Below are 18675 nucleotides of genomic sequence, written 5' to 3' on the forward strand. Positions count from 1 at the left end.
TTTATGAGTACATGTTTGCAGTACGTAATGATTACATTCACCGTGGGGAGTCGGTACGTATATAACAGGTCTTAATATCCAGGCCTTCTTGCCAGTAAGAGGGAAATGGGGACAGCCGTGATAAGGGCCAGAACCAGGCTTTCAGAGACCCGAGTCCCGACCTGGTTCCTGCCTCCCCACGCCCACCCTGTGGAAGTCAAGGCACCTCCCTGGGCCTCATCTCCTCACCTGCAAAATGAGATAATCACCCCTGCCTTGTACATAAACACAAGATACTCTGGGTGTGGGTGTGGGTGTGTGTCCGTGGCCCAGGGGTTACTCTACCGCAGAGCTACATCCCCAGCCCTCTTTGAATTTTTTTTTTTTTTTTTTTTTTTTGGTACCGGGGATTGAACTCGGGACCTTGCGCTTTCGAGGGAGGCACCGGAACCACTGAGCTAAATCCCCGGCCCTCTCTTTGATTTTATTTTGAAACAGGGCTTCACTAAGTTGCCCAGGCTGATTCTAAATTGCAATCCTACTGCCTCAGCCTTCCAAAGAGCTGGGATTACAGGCATGTGCCACTGCACCGGCCTGATCTGTGGCAAGTGGGTGGACAAATTGCCTGTTTGGTGGCTGGTAACAAACTTCAGACAACTCAGAGGCACTGTCGGAATAAGATCCTGTGTGATCACAGCTGAAGGATGTATCCTAATTCAATTCCCCATCTCACCCCAGCATCTCCCCAGCAGGACTTCCATCCTTTCCCTGTGCTGGGCACTAAGTCGGACTTCACTGAGACCCCCGATCCTCATAAAACCCTCAAGGCAGAGTCTGTCAATCCTCGTGCTACAAGAGGCACCGAGCAGGTGAGGAACCTCCCCAGAGCCCTTATGCTCAGCCATGAAACTGACTTAACTCCTCCCAGGGACAGGGAGATCACTCCCCTAAGGGCAGCCTGCTTTTCTGCACAAGTACGCTGAGTGTTAGGATGTCCTTCATCCTGCTTCTCATGTGATTCTGACACCCACTTCCCAGTCACTTCTTCCACTCCCCAGCTGGTTTTGTCACACACACACACACACACACACACACCCCACACCCTGGAAGCACCAGAGCACAAGCACCTCCCCCCAGGGGCTTCGTTTCAAATATTTGAGAAATGCCACTGCATACCCTGCTCCTGGGCTTCCAGCTAAACCCCCTGGACTTTCAAAGGCCGGTGGGGGCCCTGGGGAGCAGCGAGGCCTCAGCTGTTATTCCACTTCCAGGTGCCCCTGGGCGGAGGGGACTTTCCCAAGGGCCCTGGGAGAATGAAACCTTTCTTCCCTCTCACCACCCAGCTGGTCCCATCCACTGGCTCTCACTTCACACCTAGTTGGCATTTTACACTGAGAGGCCTGTAGGCTAATCCCCTTCAGAGACCCCCAGCCATTACGTCCATTTCAAGTCTTTGTTGGTTTTTTCTTTTTGCTTGTTTGTTTTGTTTTGTTTTGTTTGGGGGAGATGGGGTGTGAGACAGTTTCTCAATATGTAGTTCGGGCTGGGCTTGAACTCACTATGTAGTCCAGGCTGGCTTCAAACTTGGAGTGATCCTCCTGCCTCAGCCCCCAGAGTGCTGGGATCACAGGCATGCGCCACCACACCTGGCTGCAAGTCTTTGAGGAGGGTGCAGCACTGGGCAGGTGGGCAGCAGGCAGGACATGGGTAGAATGGCCACTGTTCGGGAGAGGGAGGGAGAGGTGGGGAGGGCAGTCGAAGCCCTGAGGGAAAGAAGGGGGAGCCTGGTGGAGAGGGGTGAAGGAGGCACAGGAAAGACCTCACACACACATACAAAAGACACTCCCAGACAGGTGTGGTGGCTCATGCTTATAATCGCAGCACTCGAGAGGCTGAGGCAGGAAGATCGCTGAAAGTTTGAGGCCAAAGTGGGCTACTTAGTGAGTTCAAGACCTGCCTGAACTACACAGAGACATCCTGTTGCAAAAAAACCAAAGAAATAAACAAACAATTCTCCCCAAGTTGGTGTGCAGTGGGTACAAAGCTTCAGTTTGAGAAGTTGGAAGAGCTCTGGAGGTGATGATGGTGGCTGACAGCAATGGCTAAAACATTAAATTTTATGTTATGTATATTTTATCACAATTTTTAAAAAAGGATAATGTGTAGAATTGGGGAAAATAATTGCCCGACAAAAAGAAAAACCAAAAAAAGCCTCCCCAAGAAGTCCCCAGGGCCCTAGGGTCTGTTCTGGGCCACCTGTGCCCCCTGGAAGCACCGGGGTGAGGAGCAGTCAGGGCAGCGAGAGCCAGGAGTCCCTAGCTCAATCCCAGCCTGGCCTAGTGCCAGCCAGTGCAGTGGTACAAAGAGGCAGGTTCCCCGGCCCACAGCAAATGGGCCGAGAGACTGGGCTCCAGGCCCAGGAATGGATCCGACACTGACACTGAGCAGCCCTGGAAGGAATCCAGGCTGGGGGGCTCGACAGGGGTTCACAGCCATGACCTGGACCTTCTCCCGTTGCCCTGCCCCATCCCCAAAGGATCCCCGAAAGGGCTTCATTCGGCCTCTGCAGCCTGGCATCCTTCACCCTTCCCTGGACGGCAGCAAGAGGTCGTGGAGGGGGTCAGGCTTTGGAGACAGACAGCCTGCCCGAGTCCTCACTGCACCCTGTGCAGTCTTAGGCTCGGCACACTCTCTGGCAGTGCTCCTTTGAGGATTACAGCAAATGATATAATTCTCATGGGGGACCTGGTATACAGTAGGTGCTCAATAAATGTTCGTTCTTTCTCTTCTCCCCTGGGACTCAAGAGTCAGCAGTGTCCCCATTCGGGCACTAACTCCCATTGTAACTGGGGTAAGCCCATCATTCCTTTCCCTGGGCCTCAGTTTCCCCACTGTCAAATGAGAGAACTGGCAGCCCTTCACCAGCATGCATAATCTACTTGACCATGCATACACACTTTTTTTTTTAGTACTGGGGATTGAACCCAGGCTCTTCACACTGAACTATATCCTCAGTCCTTTTTTATTTTTTGCTTTCAGACAGTATCTCACTCAGTTGCCCAGGCTGGACTCAAACCTGCAATCCTCCTGCCTCAGCCTCACAGGGTGCTGGGATGACAGGTGTGCACCATCATGTCTGGCTTACACACACACATTTTGAAGGGCACAGCATGTACAAAAATGCTCCTAGAAGCTTCATGCAGAACAGCCAAAATCTTGGCAACAACTCATGTCCACCAGGAGAAGGATGGAGAACCACACAGTGATGCCATCTCAGTAGGGAGCACAACCCCGCAGCACAGTGAGTGAACTGCCTGTGCGTGCAAGGTCAAGGTGAAGGTCACAGAGTTCTCGAGGGATGAGGAGTGGAAGGGGCCAGATCCAAGCAAGAACACAGCTTGGATTCCAAGAAGATTCCATCATGATACTCAGTCCTGGGACAGGAAAGGGTACCTGTGATGACTGAGGCCACAGAGTGGTAACAAGGACAGGAAGGGACACCAGGGAGTCTTCTTGGGAGCTGGGGATGTTCTCTAGTTTGGTCTGAATGAGGATTATACAGGCACATACATTGTGAAATTCATTGAGCTGCTGGGTGAATTATTTTCACGACGTTCCAATTTCACTTCTTTTGGTTCCTTAAACTGGCCTAGTATGGGCCTCAGAGCCTTTGCACTTGCTGGTCTCTTTTCCAAGAAGGCCCTTGCTTCAGGCCTACAGGAATGTCTGGCACACAGTAGGTACTAAATAAATTCGGGGTGAACAGGCCATCACTAGAGCAGGTCAGTTATGTCTCAAGACTGTATTCTTCTCAAGGTGTGAGAAGAAATTCATTTTTTTGTTGTTTTATTTGTTTGTTTTATTTTTGAGATAGGGTCTCTCTTTGGGTTTCAGGCTGACCTTGAACTCACTAGGTAGCCCAGGTTGGCCTTGGACTTGTGGTAATTCTCCTGCCTCAGTGTCCCAAGTGCTGGGATTATAGGTGTGTACCCTGCCCGGCCATTTTTTGTTCTTTTACTCACCACACAAACATTCAAGAGAGGCCTACTATGTGCCAAGGGCAGTCTGGACTCTCAAGGGGCTCGTGAGTGAGAGAGAAAGGCCCACATCTACCTTCCTAGTGGAGGTGAGGAGTGGGCCCAAGGGTCCTGTGCCCAGGGCTGGGGATGCCCACGTGTGAGCGGCAGCTCAGTGCTGGCTCAGGGTCTAAGTTCCCAGGGCCCAGGGCCTCTGGGTGTGCAGGAGAGCTGTCCCCTGGCAGGAAGCTGCCCCTTCTAAAAAGCCAGAGAGCTCCGCCAAGGCCAGCCGCTGTCCCACCTGTAGGCCTGCTCACCTTTTGCTATGGCAACCGCCTTCCCATGCCAATGGCACTGGATGCAGGAGGCACAGGGCCAGGGAGGCTATGGGGCTTCTGCCAGGCCCCCCTTTCCTAGTGTGGGAGGCACTGTGGCCCACTCCAGCGGCAGCTGGGAGAGTTGTGTATTGTTCTTGCACCTGTGTGTGTATGCATGCGCCCACTATGCACAGGCATGCACAAATGTACCCAGCTAGGATAGGGGGTTTCAATTATTGAACAATTGAAAGAATTGTTTAATGATAAAAGTTCTCCTGGATGTATATATTACGCACCAGGCACAGTTCCAAACCCTTCCTGTGTATGTCACCATTCTAGGCTCACAACAGCCCTGGGACACAGGTGTCACCAACTTCTTCAGAAGATAAACCACAGACTGCTTAATAACTTGCTGACAGCAAACCATAGAGCTGAGCAGGGAGCCCAGGCAGGCAGCCCCCAAAGGCTCGACATCAGCCCCCAGAAGTAGAAGCAGCTGGGTCTGGGTCCCCACCACCCACTCTGTGGCCTGAGCTCTGCACGAGTGCCCAGGCAAAGGGAAAGAGGTTAGATCAGATCTCCAGCCTCCCAGAGCCCCTGGTTCCTGCCGGAAATGCAGGCAAACATTCACAGGGCACAGTCTCAAAGAACCAAGGAGGGCTCTGGGGCAGGAAGGGGAAGGATCTGAGCTGAGGGCCCTGGAACCCACAGAGGAGGGGCTCCCAGCGAGGACAAGGGCGGATTGCAGAGGAGGCTGCCTGCTGGGCAGCTGGCAGTGGGACGGGGTCGGCAGTCTGACCTCCATGCCTGTCCCTCAGAACAGGTGCACCTAGGTGTCCACTGTGCCCAGCACCGTGCTAGGCTTAGGGGACACAGCACAATGCAGAGGGTAAACCAGAGCACCTGAGGGGGCTTACAGTCTGCGGGGAGGCAGACTTTGGCCAGTAGCCCCACAAATAAAGACACAGTTACAGCTGATGGGAATCCTCCAAAAGGAAAATAGGGGCTCTTGGGGAGGGGGCCATCTTTGGACCAGCGAGGCGGGGAGGCCCCTTCAAGGAGGTCATGTTTAAGACCAGACCAGAAGGCTAAACAGATGTTTGCCAGGCAGAGTGGGAGAAAGGGCATTCCAGACAGAGGGGACAGCCAGGACAGAGGCCCTGGGGTAAGAACAAATGTCAGACTCCAGGCTGCTGCAGCTGGAGACCATGCACACAGGGAGGGTGCGAGCTGAGCTGCCAAGGGTCCAGGCATGTGTTTTATCCCAGAGGCAATGGGAGCCATGGAGGACATTATGGGGAGTGACCAGCCCTGAGCTGGGGGGCAGGGGGCCTCTGCAGGGTCCAGGAGAGAGAAGGTGGGTCTGGGGGCATAGTGCAGGGAGGCAGGGAGTGGATGGATTCTAGAGAACTACTATGGAAGCAAGATCCACAGGGCTGGTATTGGGTCAGCCAGTGTGATGCTGGGGAGGGAGGAGTTGGGAACAGGATAGGGCTGCAGGGGAACACAAGGATGGAGCAGACGGCGTTGGATGAGTGCAGAGAGGGGAGAGGAGGAGGAAGAGGCTGTCAAGGTGGGAGGGGAGCTTGGAGGCACAAAAGCCAAGAGGTAGAAGAGAGTCCAGCTGTGCCGAAGGTGGTTATGAGGGCAAGCAGGGCCAGAAGCAGCCTGGCAACAGTCTCCAGAAACCCAAGCCAGGCAGGCCCCCCAGTGGGTGAGGTAGGAGGCACGTAGAACCGAAGGGACTCCAGAGTGACCCTCGGGAATGGGGGGCATCAGCACCATTAACAACTTGGCACTGGGCATGGTGGTACACTCCTGTTATCCCAGTTCTCGGGAGGCTGAGGCAGGAAGATTGCTCCAAGTTTGAGGCCATCTTGGGCTACATAGTGAGTTCAAGGCCAGCCTGAACTACAAAGTAAGACCATGTCTCAAAAAAAAAAAAGCTGTAAAGGGTAAGACAAAGGAGCTGGAAGGGGCTGGGGGGTACAGAGGGGGTACCAGGCACAGTAGTGAGGGTCTGGGAGAGGAACAGAGGACGTGGACAGAGCCAGGACCAGTGGCTCTCCAGGGGCCCTTTCTTCTGCTCCTTCCTTGTTCACCCTGGTTTCTGCAGTCACCCGCATAACGATACCCTTTCCTTAGATAAGGGAAACTGACCCCAGAGAGAGGCACAAGGTCACACAAGGACTCTGTCTAAGTTGGCTCCTTGCACAGTGAGCTGTTTGGAGTCCAGGCCCTTTGGGGTCATTGGAAGCCAAGTCATGCAGGGGTCATGTGAGCCCGGGACAGGGCCTGGACTCTGCCTTTCTCCCCGCCAGGCTCCCACTGCCCATCCCCAGGGGTCCCAAGACAGCAGACAGAGCTGGCACAGCAGCCCCCTGAGCTGAGCTTCTGTTTTCTGGGGTCAACTGTGGTCTGAAAATACTACATAGAAAATTCCAGAAGTGGCTTATGAGTTTTAAATTGCACACCACTCTGTGTAGCCTGAGGAAATCCCCAGCCCTCCCACTCTGCCACCCAGCACATGGATGGCCCTTTTGTCCCTTGTCTAGGTTCTCAGGCCAAGTGCAGTGGGGTCATAAGTAACACACAAGTAACCCCTAGTTCCCTATTGTGGTAATTGCATTGTTATTAATCTCTTCCTGTACCTAATTTGTAAAATTTATGATACCTAAAAACACAGTATATATAGGGTTCGTTGCCATATTTGGTTTCAGGCATCTGATACCAGGGGTCTGGGAATAAATGCACCCACCTGGCCTAAGGTGAGACTATTGTATTGCCATAGAAAGAGACACCCCCCACCCACCCACCCCCGCCAGCCCAGGATTGGACCCAGGGCCTTCGCACTGAGCTACATCCCTGGCACCTTTGTTTCTTTCTTTCCTTGAACTTGTGGTCCTTCTGCTTCAGCCTCTCAGTGCAGGTTGGAACTGGCCTCCTACAGTTGGGAAAAGGGATTTTAAAGGAAAAGAACAAAAGTACAAGGCCTCTGGCTGCCAGGACCTCGGGCAAATGAACTCCTCTCCGAGCCCCAGCCCCTATTCCTTGAAGGGCAGGCAGTAACAGTGTGGCAGTGGGGTTGCTTCAGCACTAGGCCAGGTGACCCTGCAGAGGGTCTGGGTCACGGGAGCTCGGGACAACTGTGGCAGGAAAAGCGTGGCCCAGGCGAGTCCCGCCCTTGCACTGCTCGGGGCTCTGCAGCCCGCCCTCAACTAGAACTTCACCCCCAGGCCCTGCTTTCATCGAGCTGGTAGTTTAACAGCAGGAGCATCCCGGCCCTCCCCACCGGCAGCAAGAGAAGGACACACCGGCGCCCCGAGCAGCCCTCGCCCAGGCTGGGGCGCCTTCCGAGTACCCGGGCACGGGTCTGGGGTCCAGAGCCGGCGCCGGGACCCCAGGGAGCTCAGACTGCAGGGCGCTCAGGCGGGGCCCACGTCGCGCCCCCATCCCACCCTGCGCCCTGCCCCCTGCACCCTTGCCCGGCTTCGAGCACTCACCCGCCTCGGCCTAGGTCCCCTCGCCCCGCTGTGCGGCTGCTCTCCGTCGCCTGCGGATCCTTCCACCCCGCGCTTTCCCACGGGTCTCACTTCACCTCCCCGGCTGCCCGGGTCGGGCCATTCCATCAGCCTCCGCCGCCGCCGCCGCGCTGTGCCAGGCGCCAGGCCAGGGCACAGCGGGCACTGGGCACAGCCCCACACACATTCCATTAAATTCCCTGCGCTCTAAACAAGAAGCCCAGCCCGGGTCAGCCAGCACGCTAAAGGCAGACTTCCACTCCACCTTCTTTCCCTTGCCTCGCCCACCTCCCCAGGACAACACTCAAGAAAAGTACTCTTCCGGCCTCATTTATTGAGCACCTATTGTGTACACCGGAGCGTTGAGCGCTGGGGTCTCAAGAACATGTCTGTCCCCTGGGAAATCAGGGTTTTAAGAGTCTGGGGAGAAGGGCATGGTGCAAAGACCCTGAGTGAGGCTGGCTGGGCTGGGGAAACCTAGCAGGTTTCCTGAAGAATAAGTAGCATTTACTTTTAAGTGGTGGTGGGGACAGATGTTTATTGGCCTGGAAATATGTTCAGGTTTCATGAAGAAGTCAAAACTTTTGCACAGTGTGATTCTTAAAAAAAAAGAAGAGGAAGAAGAGCAGGAGGAAGAAGGCCCATCTCCGCCTCAGTGCTGCACACTTGCAATCCCAGGATTTAGGGAAGCTGAGAGAGGAGGACTGCAATTTTGAGTACTTCTTGGGCAATTTACTGAAACCCTGTCCCAAAATAAAAAACGAAAAGGTCCAGGGATATAGCTCAGTGGTAGTGTCCCTGGGTTCCATCCCTCAGTATTGGAAAAAAAAATGTGAACATAAATACCTAAATATATAATCATAAATACATAAATTCCTATGTCAGGAAACAGGAAAGATGTACCCCAGAATGTTAGCTATGGTCACTTTGAGATCACAGGGTTAGACTTCTCTCTTCCCCTGTGTACTGTTACAGTCTGCACATTTTCTACAGTGAATTAATCATTAATTTTGTATTCAGAAAATCACAATCCAGGGACTGGGGTGTAGCTCAGCAGTAGGGTGCTTGCCTATCATTCTAGGCCCTGGGTGGATCTCCAGCGCTGAAAGAAAAAAAAACCACACATAAGAACTTGGGCAGAACCCACCTATTCGGGGCCTGAATGTTAGGAAACACTTCCACCTACTGGCCTCAGATGGCCACCAAGCACAAGTACAGGGACAGAGCTGGGAGTTTTCCCCACATGGAAACTGAGGCTGCACAAGGTCTCATGCTGGTCAGGGTCAGGCTGGGAGGAGGACCTCACTCTCCTGGCCCCTCCATACGGCTGGGTAGGAATTTAACTGCCTCCCCGCTCCCCCACCTCTGCCCTCAGAGTTGTCTTGGCTGGACTTCCCAGGGAAGGATCTTCCAGGCAGGGCAGATGCCTCCACATCGCTGTGACTGGCCATTCCCGCCCTGCTGCTGTGACAGACAGCTGAGGACCTGGGACAGGAACAGGCAGAGAAAGGCCATGGGGCCTTAGAAGGTGCCAGGAGGGAAGGAGAGAGGGTCCTAAGGGGCACATCCCCAGGAGGTCAGAAAGGGGTTGCTGAAGGATGGGGTTGGAGGGCAAGGTCCTGGGAGCTGAGAACAGGCTGTCGAGGTTGGGCTGGGGTTGCTGGGAGGGAAGGCAGGCTGGTAGGGCCCCAAGCTGGGAGCTTCCTCAGAGTTCACAGGCCAAGTCTTCTTTGGCTCTGGTTTCGGGCGGGCTGGTGGGAGAATGACTGCGGTCTGGGGAGACGGAGATGGGAACAACCAATGGGGTGGGGCGTGGTTTCATAACATCTCCAGTGTGGGCACATTATCTCAGCACTGGATTGCTCACTCACACCCTCCTTAGGTTGTTTGATTTGTTTTGTTTTGGTACTTACTATGTAGTTCAGGCTGGCCTTGAACTTATAGCAATCCTCCCACCTTGGCCTCCCGAGTGCTGGGATTACAGGTTTGTACTACCACACCTGGCTGTATAAGGTATTAATGCTATGCTCCCTGAAGATGTGTGGGTAACAAGGGAGCAAACAGCCACAGAGTCTCCTCTCACACCCAGAATCAAAGGAAAGGACCAGGACATGCTGGGGTCTTAGCTGCTTGTTCTTTCCTCACTGTCATGGCAAGGAATAGAGGTTAGAACCAAAGCAGACCTGGACTCTGACTCTGACTGGGTCTGACCAAAGCAGACCTGGACTCCTGAGCTCAGCCATTTCATACCAGCTTGACCTTGGGCAGGTATTTAAACCATCCGAGCCTCAGTTTTTCCATCAGTAAAGTGGGAACAGCTATACCTGCAGAACACAATAGGAAAGGAGCTCCTGGGGGCATGCATGTGACCTGGTTACCCTTACCTAGTTCACCCAGTGCTGTGTCTGGCACATATTTGGTAACTGCTGGCAGCTAACGAGTTTTTCCATCTATGGACTGGACACAGCTAGGCGTAGCTCCATCTCACCCTCAAGCGTCCAGGGTTTGTTAGCAGCCCTAGAATAAAAGGCTCTGAGGGTGGTGGGTGGGTGAGAATGTATCTCACTCCCAATGAATTGTCTGCTCTGTGAGGATCCTTCCTGTCCCATGGGTCTCAGGTTAATCATATTAGCTCTCCCAGGCTTCCCTGAATTCCCAGCCACCTTTGAAGCCTGGGGCCCTTTGATGTGTGTGGGGGGTGAGCGGCCAGAGGATCCTGCCAGCCCTGTGGTCTGTGGCCAGCAGAGCACAGGACTTGGGGATCAGGAGCTGCAAGTGGCTCCACCTCTCCCGAGTCACCCCCAGTGTAGGCTTTGGAGTCAGACTGCTGGGCCCTAATCCCAGCGCTGCTATCCATTGTTTGACCTTTGGCGAGACACCCACACACTGTGAACCTCAGAAGAAAGAAGACACCAGAAACGTCTACCTCATAGATTTGTAGACTCTGAGAGAGAGAGAGAGAGAGAGAGAGAAGAGAAAGATTATGCTCTGTGTGGCATCTACTTAATGGGACTCCCCGGAGGGGTAACAATTGCTGAGATTGCTCACCAGGGTTTTGCTAACCTCAAAGTCTTGGAGCACTTTTAAACTTAAAGAACATCAAAGTTTAATTATTGAAAGTTCTCTGAATTTTTAATAATAACATTTACATTTTAAATGTTTATTTAGGAGTGGGGATTACCCAGTAGTAGAGCACTTGCCTCAAATATAAAAGGTTCTGGGTTTGATCCACAGCACTGCCAAAGAAAGAAAGGGGGGTTATTATATTTAAATTCATTTTCACAGTTTTGGAAAGGTATAGCAGACACGCAGCTACAAATTTTAAAATGTGTGTTTTGGTAAGTTTTGACATATGTATATAATCATTACCACGCTCAAGATGATAAATACATTTATCACTCCTAAAACTTTATTTTTTTGATGTGGGATTGAACCCTGAGCCTCGTGCATGTGAGGCAAGCGCTCTACCACTAAGCTACATGCCAAGCTCTCTGAATGCTTTTGGAAGATAGTGAATGTTGACTGAAACAAAAATAAACTAAAATGTATTACTCAAAAACCATAAAACTAAATCAGGTGTGGCACATACCTGTAATCTCTGGGAAGCTGAGGCAGGAGGATTAAAAATTCAAGCCAGGGGCTGGGGATTTAGCTCAGTGGTTCTGGCACTTGCAAGCACAAGGTCCCTAGTTTGATCCCCGGTACCAAAAAAAAAAAAAAAAAAAAAATTCAAGCCAGCTGGGCAACTTAGTGACTTAGTGAGATCCTGTCTCAAAATAAAAAAATTAAAGAGGGGGCCGGGGATTTAGCTCAGTGGTTCTGCTGCCTGCCTTGCAAGCGGGAAGTCCCGAGTTCAATCCCCGGTACCAGAAATAAAATAAAATAAAGAGGATTGGGGATGTAGTTCAGTGCGAAGGTCCTGGGTTCAATCCCTAGTACCACCAAAAATAGTAATAATAACAATAATGAGTAGATATAAAATAAATTTAAATTAAAAATTATTAATGATGGTTATGTAAGTTTCTATCATTTATACTTTTGAAGTTTTTGTTTGTTTTGGGGGGGGGGTTGTACTGGGGATCGAACTCAGGACCTTGTGTTTGGGAGGCAGTCACAGTGCCACTGAGCTAAATCCCCAGCCCCTTGTTTTGGTTTTTTGAGACAGAGTCTTGCTCTGTAATTCAGGCTGCATTTGAACTTACTATGTAGCCTAGGCTGGCCTTGAAATTTCAGTGATCCTCCTGCTGCAGCCTCCCAAGTCCTGGGATTACAGGTATGTGCCACTACACCTGGCACTTTTGAAGTTATTAAAGATTAAAAGTTTATTAAAAGAAGTGCATGGTGACTTTGGGACCCCTTTATTAGTAGTAAGTGTAAGTGGGGGGGCGCACACACACACACACACACACAAACAGAGGTTCTCCAGCCCCAAGCCTGGAGCTGAGCTGGGTCATCAAACTGCTGCTCAGCCTCAGCACAGTGACTCCCCAAGGGTTGGAGGGGCAGTGGGAAGCACCGGCAGGGTGGGTGGCTGGGCTGTGAGAACCTCTGAGCAGCTTCCAGGGTGGGAGGAGAGGGCATCCTGCTGGTGGTCTCTTTGTTTGTTTCACAAAACCCTCCCATTCCTTGGGGTTCCCAGGCTGGCTGGCTGGTCCTCACCTTCTGACCCTGTGGGAAGCAGGAATCCAGGCTGGGCTCCCCCTAGTAGGGGATCAGGAGCCGGAAGAGCCTGAGCTCCAGAGGCTGAGGGCCCTGGCCCTAAGAGCTGGCCTGATCCCAGGGTGGCACCAGCCCAGCACAGGCCACAGCTCCTTCAATGGTCACGAGAGGATGGAGGGAAGAATGTGTTGTCAACAATGCACACAGCAGCTGCAATAACATACAGGAGCTGGTGTGGAGACACTGGCGTGGCAAGACACGCGTCCCCCACCATCTGCCCGGGGGCATGAAATGAAGATCTGAAATCTAAAGGAAGGTGGTGACCTGGTGCTTATCTCCCTTTGGTGGCCACTGGACCAAGCAAGCCTCCCCTGTCCTCACCTCTGTGTCCCCTAGTGGAGACTCTTACATGTATTCATTCAACAAACTGGGTACTTGGATGTGTCAAGAACAGTGCTAAACTGGGTGTGGTAAAGCACACCTGTGATCCCAGCTTTCTGGGAAGCTGAGGCAGGAGGATGGCAAGTTTGAGCCCAGGCTGGGCAAGTTAGTGGCTTAGTGAGATGCTGCCTCAAAAATTTAAAAAAGATCTGGGGATGTAGTTCAGTGAGACAGCCCAGTACCAAAAAAGAACTATGCTAAGACCTGGGACTCTGTTGATAAACTGAACACACTGGAAATCTAGCTGAGTCCAGGGACAGACAGAAAATAGGCCCATGGATTTAGCTCAGTGGTGCCATCACCTGCCTTGCAACCGCAAGGTCCTGAGTTCAATCCCTGGTACGACAAAATCAATAATCAATCAATCAATCAAACAAACAAACAAACAGTACCAGAGTTGGGCACAGTGGCACACACCTTAGTCCTAGATCTTGGGAGGCTGAGGCAGGAGGGTCACAAGTTTGAGGACAGCCTGGGCTACATAACAAGACCCTGTCTCAAAAACAAAGTTAATTTCTGACTATAGAAATATCATGGGAAAAAATGAACACAGTAGGAGGTCAGTTGAGATAAGGTGAGTTGGTAAAGGGTGGTACTCAGTGACTGTATGTGACAGCGTCCAGTGTGGGTTTCCAGTTCAGAACGACTTAGGACGGGTCACACATTACCACCTGCTGGTGTTCCACCTTGGCAGGCTGTTAAGCTTGCTCAGCCTCTGCTTCCTCACTGGTGACATGGGAGTAAACACCCCGTGTCCTTCACAGAGCTGATGGGAGGGCTGAAGTGATAACGCAGGCACACCACGCTTTGCACTTAGGAAATAACTGTACGTACGTCTACGGCACCCAGCCTGGGCTAGCTGCCAGAACCCGCGGGTCAGTCCCAAGTGTGTCGAAGTCTGCATTTCCTGATTCCTGGGTATTTCCTGTCATCTGACATATCGTGGGCTCCAAACTCCTTTGTCTTTAGGGCCAGGCAAATGGGTGCGAGAAGTTAAAGGTGCAGCGGAGACTATGACACACCACAGACACCCTGCTGAAGAAGGCAGTGACTGGTCAGCTTCAGAGAATGTTCACCATACTGAAATGAGGGCCCGGGGCCTGGGATTTAGCTGAGTGGTGCCACCGCCTGCCTTGCAAGTGCAAGGTCCCGAGTTCGATCCCCAGTACCAAAACAAACAAAAAACAAACAAAAAAAAATGGGCATAGAAATGAGGGCCCACAACCCTCCATTTCTCCGTTAAAGCACCGCCCCCCCCACCCCCCCAAAATAAAATCTCTGTTGTGTGAAATCCCAAGAAATTTTACTGTTGGGCCTGGGATTTAACTCAGTGGTTCCAGTGCCTGCCTCGCAAGCACAAGGTCCCAAGTTCAATCCCCGTACCAAAAAAAAAAGCAGGAAGAAAAAAGAATCTTTACTGTTGACAATTTAATAAGAACTTTTAAAAACATAGTTGGGGCAGACAAAATACTGTTATCAGCCAAGGCCGGCTCCAGCACAAACTGCAACTCCATTTTCTGAGTGTGAGGGCCTTTGCACAACATTTTGGAGAGCACAGAACAAACCAGGCACCAGCCTGCTCCTGCGGGCTCAAGGACCTTATCCCGTAAACAAAGAAGGGCTGGGAGCAGAGCCTGACACAGGGAGCTGCAGGTGGAGGCAGCCTGGCGCCGGACTCTAGGATAAGTAGGAACGCTTCCTGGAAATAAAGAGGTGGTAAAATCATTCAGGGAACAGCTTTGAACTTCAGGGAAGGACGGGTGTTTCTGTGGAGCCTGAGTGCACCTGGGGCACAGAGGGCTCAGAAGGGAGATTGGGACTCTTCTCTGCCCCCAGATCACAGAGAGCCATGTGTGTCTGCAGTCACCTGGACAGTGCCTCACAGTTCTGGGCATCAGCCCTCAAGACCAACAGTGTGGGGAATAGGAAGGTGGGTATGTCCTGAAGGTACAAGGCAGAACCCTGGGCTTGGACCACCTCTGCCATCCATAGCACTGGATTCATTCACTCAGGATACAGGTCCCAGCAAGCAATGGTTGATTATGAACCAGAGGCTGGGGCTTCAGAGAGAAATAATCAGGAGATTCCCCTGCTTCTAGGGAGATCACTCTTTGGTGCTATCACTAGAGGGAATTTGGACAACTGCTCTATGCTGCTTAACATAGAAGAAAGAGGACTCTGGGTGTCTTAGTAACTTTTCTTGTTGCTGAGACAAAATACTCAACACCCAAGTTAAAGAAGGAAAAGTCCCCCACCACCACCACCAGGGATCAAACTCAGGACCTTGTACTTACAAGGCATGTGCTGCTGAGCTAAATCCCCAGCCCAAAGTTCATTTTGACTCACAGCTTGTAGGGGTTTTAGTTTATAGTTGGTTGGCTCCAAGGCAGGGTGGCATGGCAGAGGGGCATCACAGAGAATGGCAAACAGAAGATAGCAAAAGCAACAAGCAACAAGCTACAACATTAGCCCTCTTTCTGTCCTTTATACTCTATCCAGGCTTCCCGCCCTAAGGGTGGGTAGCACTCACACCAGGGAAGGGCACCCTTCATTCTACCCAGAACTATGCCAAACCAATCAGTGGACTAATTTAGTAATCATCCACCCTTAATCCCAGCATCACACACTCTAGGTCCAGCCACCTGAGGAAAGTCCCACTTATGACTACATGAGGTTTTGGAGAGACTCTAGATACAAGCTATAACACTGGGAATAGGGGATTGTAGAGGAAGGGACTTTTGAACTGTGTTGCCAGATTGGACAGGAGTTTCCCTGGGAGGTACAGCAGTGCTACCCACTGCTACTCACTGCTGGTCCCCAGCAGCCTGATGAAAAGAAAGCACTGAGAACCTCACGGGACTTTGTCCTCAACCTCCAACCAGCTGCGGTGGCCTCAAAGGTTATCTCCCAGGTCAGGTGATCTGTCGGTCAGTCTGTCTGGGGCAGGAGAAGTGCGAAGGTGCCATTCGCCACCTGGGAAAAGGACGAAGGAGGCAGACCCTGGACTAACTCATGTGCTTTAAAAATGAGAAGGATGACAGCCTCTGTCCTGAAGAAGCTCCAGAGCTCTGGGTTCTACTGCAAAGAGTTCGGAGATGGATGAGTTCAGAGATGGATGGGCTTTCCCAAACAGTCCAGTCCCTCTTGCTGGTCATGGAGAAATCCCAGGCCCTCCCCAGGCTCTGGGCCAATACACATCACAAGTGAGCTCTGTCTGCTGCAGCCGACCCTGGGAAACATAAGACTTGGAGAGCTTGAAAAAAAATCTCAGTCGATGGCAATTTGCCCCCTTCTTTTATGAGAAAGCACCAGAGGCCAAAAGCATAGGGTTGGCTGGCATGCAGATAGGCCCTTCATGTACTGGCTGTTTCTTCTGGTGTATTTGTGACTCTGAGGAAGTTATTTTACTCCTTCTGAGCTTCCCTTTGCTTGGCTCTAAAGTGAGGGTGAGAATAAATTCAGGGCAATAATAAGCAGAATGCCTGATGCAGCCACCTCCAATATAAGCTACTGTTATTATCTTTGTGTGTGTGTGAGGGGGTGGTATGGGGATTGCACCCAGGGCCTTCACACTGAGCTACGCCTGTCAGTCTTTTTTATTTTCTTTTTTCAGATTTTGAGATTGTTAAGTTGTCGAGGCTGAGCTCAAGCTAGGGAGTCTCTTGTCTCAGCTTTTGTTGTTTTTGTTTTTGTTTTTGTTACCGGGGATCGAACTTGGGACCTTGCGAGGCAGGCCACGGAACCACTGAGCTAAATCCCTGGCCCTCTTGTCTCAGCTTTTAAGAGTGTCCTTATCATTTATTTTGACTTAATTACTGAGCACCTACTATGTGCCACATAGTGAAAGGGATGCAGTGTGCAAAAAGCTCTTTATGTTTATTTTTTTTTCTTTATGTTTAATTTTAAGAAGCCTCTAAAAAAAAGAAGGCTCTAGACCATGGAAAGTAGATATATTATCTTTTTCATTCCTTTCTCCATCTTGGTAAATAAGGCCGCCCTGTGCTGATCATTTGTGTTTATACAGGAACTGCTTGGATTCTAGGACATGTGGCAGTTTGGGATCTCTGGGTTCTAGAATTTATTCTTGTCTCCTCATTGGCACCTCCCTGTATCACCATTCTTGGTGCCCAAGCACAGGGCAAAGGCTCCCACAGCACTGACCATGGTCCATCACGGCCACTTGTTGGGGGTGCCCACTGCCTCTGGGGAGGGGGCTGATGCAAGGGGCTGGTGCTGACAACCAATGGCCATGAGCACCCCAGGGCTAGGGCAGTGGAAACCACAGAGCACCAATAACAATACCACTATATATAAGCCTTTATAATTATATCAGCTTTTAGAGCTTGCAAAGCATTTTTTGCATTCATTTAATCTGTATGGAAAGAGATATCTCCAGCTAGGTTTTACACAGGAGGAAAATAAATTCAGAGAGGCAGATTTCAAACTGCAATTAGAATTCTACCTAGCCCACCTAGGTTCCCAGTCTTTTGAAAAGCATCACTGGGGTGCATGCTAAATATGTAGATAGATTACCACGCCCTCTCTCAAAATTCTAATTCTTTTTTTTGCGGGTACCAGGTATCGAGCTCAGGACCTTCCTTGCACTTGCAAGGCAGGCCCAATGCAACTGAGCTAAATTCCCAGCCCTTCAAAATTCTAATTCTGAAACTCTGGCTAAGACTCAGGAATCAATAGTTTAAAAAACGTCCCGGAAGATGCTTATCCTCTGGCAAGTCTGGACACCGCGCCATGCACTGATTAAGGGGCTTAACTTGGATTTGGGTCCTGACCATGCTGAACTGTGAGAGGGCAGGATGAACAAGACAGTCCCAGCTTTAAGGAGCTAACATGTATGCAGCTGGACCAGGGCCCACGGAGACCTGCAACCCAGGTCTCCTGGGCAAGGCCCCTTCCTGCTGGGTCAGACTCCCCCTTCCAGAGGACACAGGTTCGGGCCTCCTTCTACTTTCTACCACCTGCTCAGGTGTGAGCTGGTGGTGTTCTAGCTGGAGGGATCCTGTGAAAGAGCAGAGGAATGTAAAGCACTTAGCATTGTGCCCTGCCTGTAGTAACTGTTTAGTAAATGTTAGCCAGCTGCTAATGGGTTAGTCAAGGCCAGAAAAAGAGGAGGGGGTGGGGAGCAGTGGAAAAGAAAGCCCTTCAGCTTTGGAAAACAGAGGGGGCCAGACTTTGGGGCAGGAATTTACATTTCTTTAAAGCTAATTCCAGCCCTGACCTTCCTTAGGGAGGGAGCCAAGGTGAAGATCACTCGGGTGCTGATAAGGAGAGCCGGGCCTAGGAGAAGGCTGGGAGAAGTTCTGAGCTGAATCTGTGTGTCCCGTGGCTCTGCCCCCACAGGCAGGGATCGCAGGATGTGGCCACTGGGGTGAAGCACTGGGGGTGCAGGTCGGGGGGGGGGAGGGGACAGCCGGCTGCTCCCAGTATCAACACCCCCCACCCCCTGTCTCCCAACCCTTCTGGGGTCGGCTACACCCCAGGCTCCAGCTTTTGCTGCTCACTCCCTTGTCAGATGGAGAAGTCCTTCTGGGTCCCTCCCTCCCTACTTCCCCTGGACGCACTTCCATTTGTGAAGCTGGCACTTGTCCGCGTGGGCCTTCCTGTGGAGCTCACCTTTGTTCCCGTGAGTACCCAGGACCCTGTAGTTTTCCCGAGGCTGGCCCTCCAGACAGACTGTGTCTGAGAAGGCCAGGGATGTTCCCGGAGTACACTGCGGGCAGTGGC

The 18675-nt window shown here is 51.6% G+C and overlaps 1 protein-coding gene across 2 annotated transcripts in view; it reads right to left on the reverse strand.

Moving 5' to 3' along the window:
• Window positions 1–7939, reverse strand: part of Pald1 (phosphatase domain containing paladin 1) — an 85311-nt gene extending 77372 nt beyond the window's left edge. The window contains exons 1-2 of one of the 2 annotated variants that reach the window (XM_087184735.1): window positions 7816–7939; window positions 7185–7256 (exon numbers count right to left, since the gene is read on the reverse strand). The gene's annotated coding sequence lies outside the window, so the exon portion shown is untranslated. The remainder of the gene's footprint in view (window positions 1–7184; window positions 7257–7815) is intronic. The other variant, XM_087184738.1, reaches the window with a different exon arrangement.
• Between the last annotated feature and the right edge of the window lie 10736 nt (window positions 7940–18675).

This window comes from Heterocephalus glaber, unplaced genomic scaffold (genome assembly GCF_053883595.1).
Source record: "Heterocephalus glaber isolate CG9 unplaced genomic scaffold, H.glaber_assembly_v1.0 deba00001497, whole genome shotgun sequence".
In the NCBI taxonomy this organism is placed as follows: Eukaryota; Metazoa; Chordata; class Mammalia; order Rodentia; family Bathyergidae; genus Heterocephalus; species Heterocephalus glaber.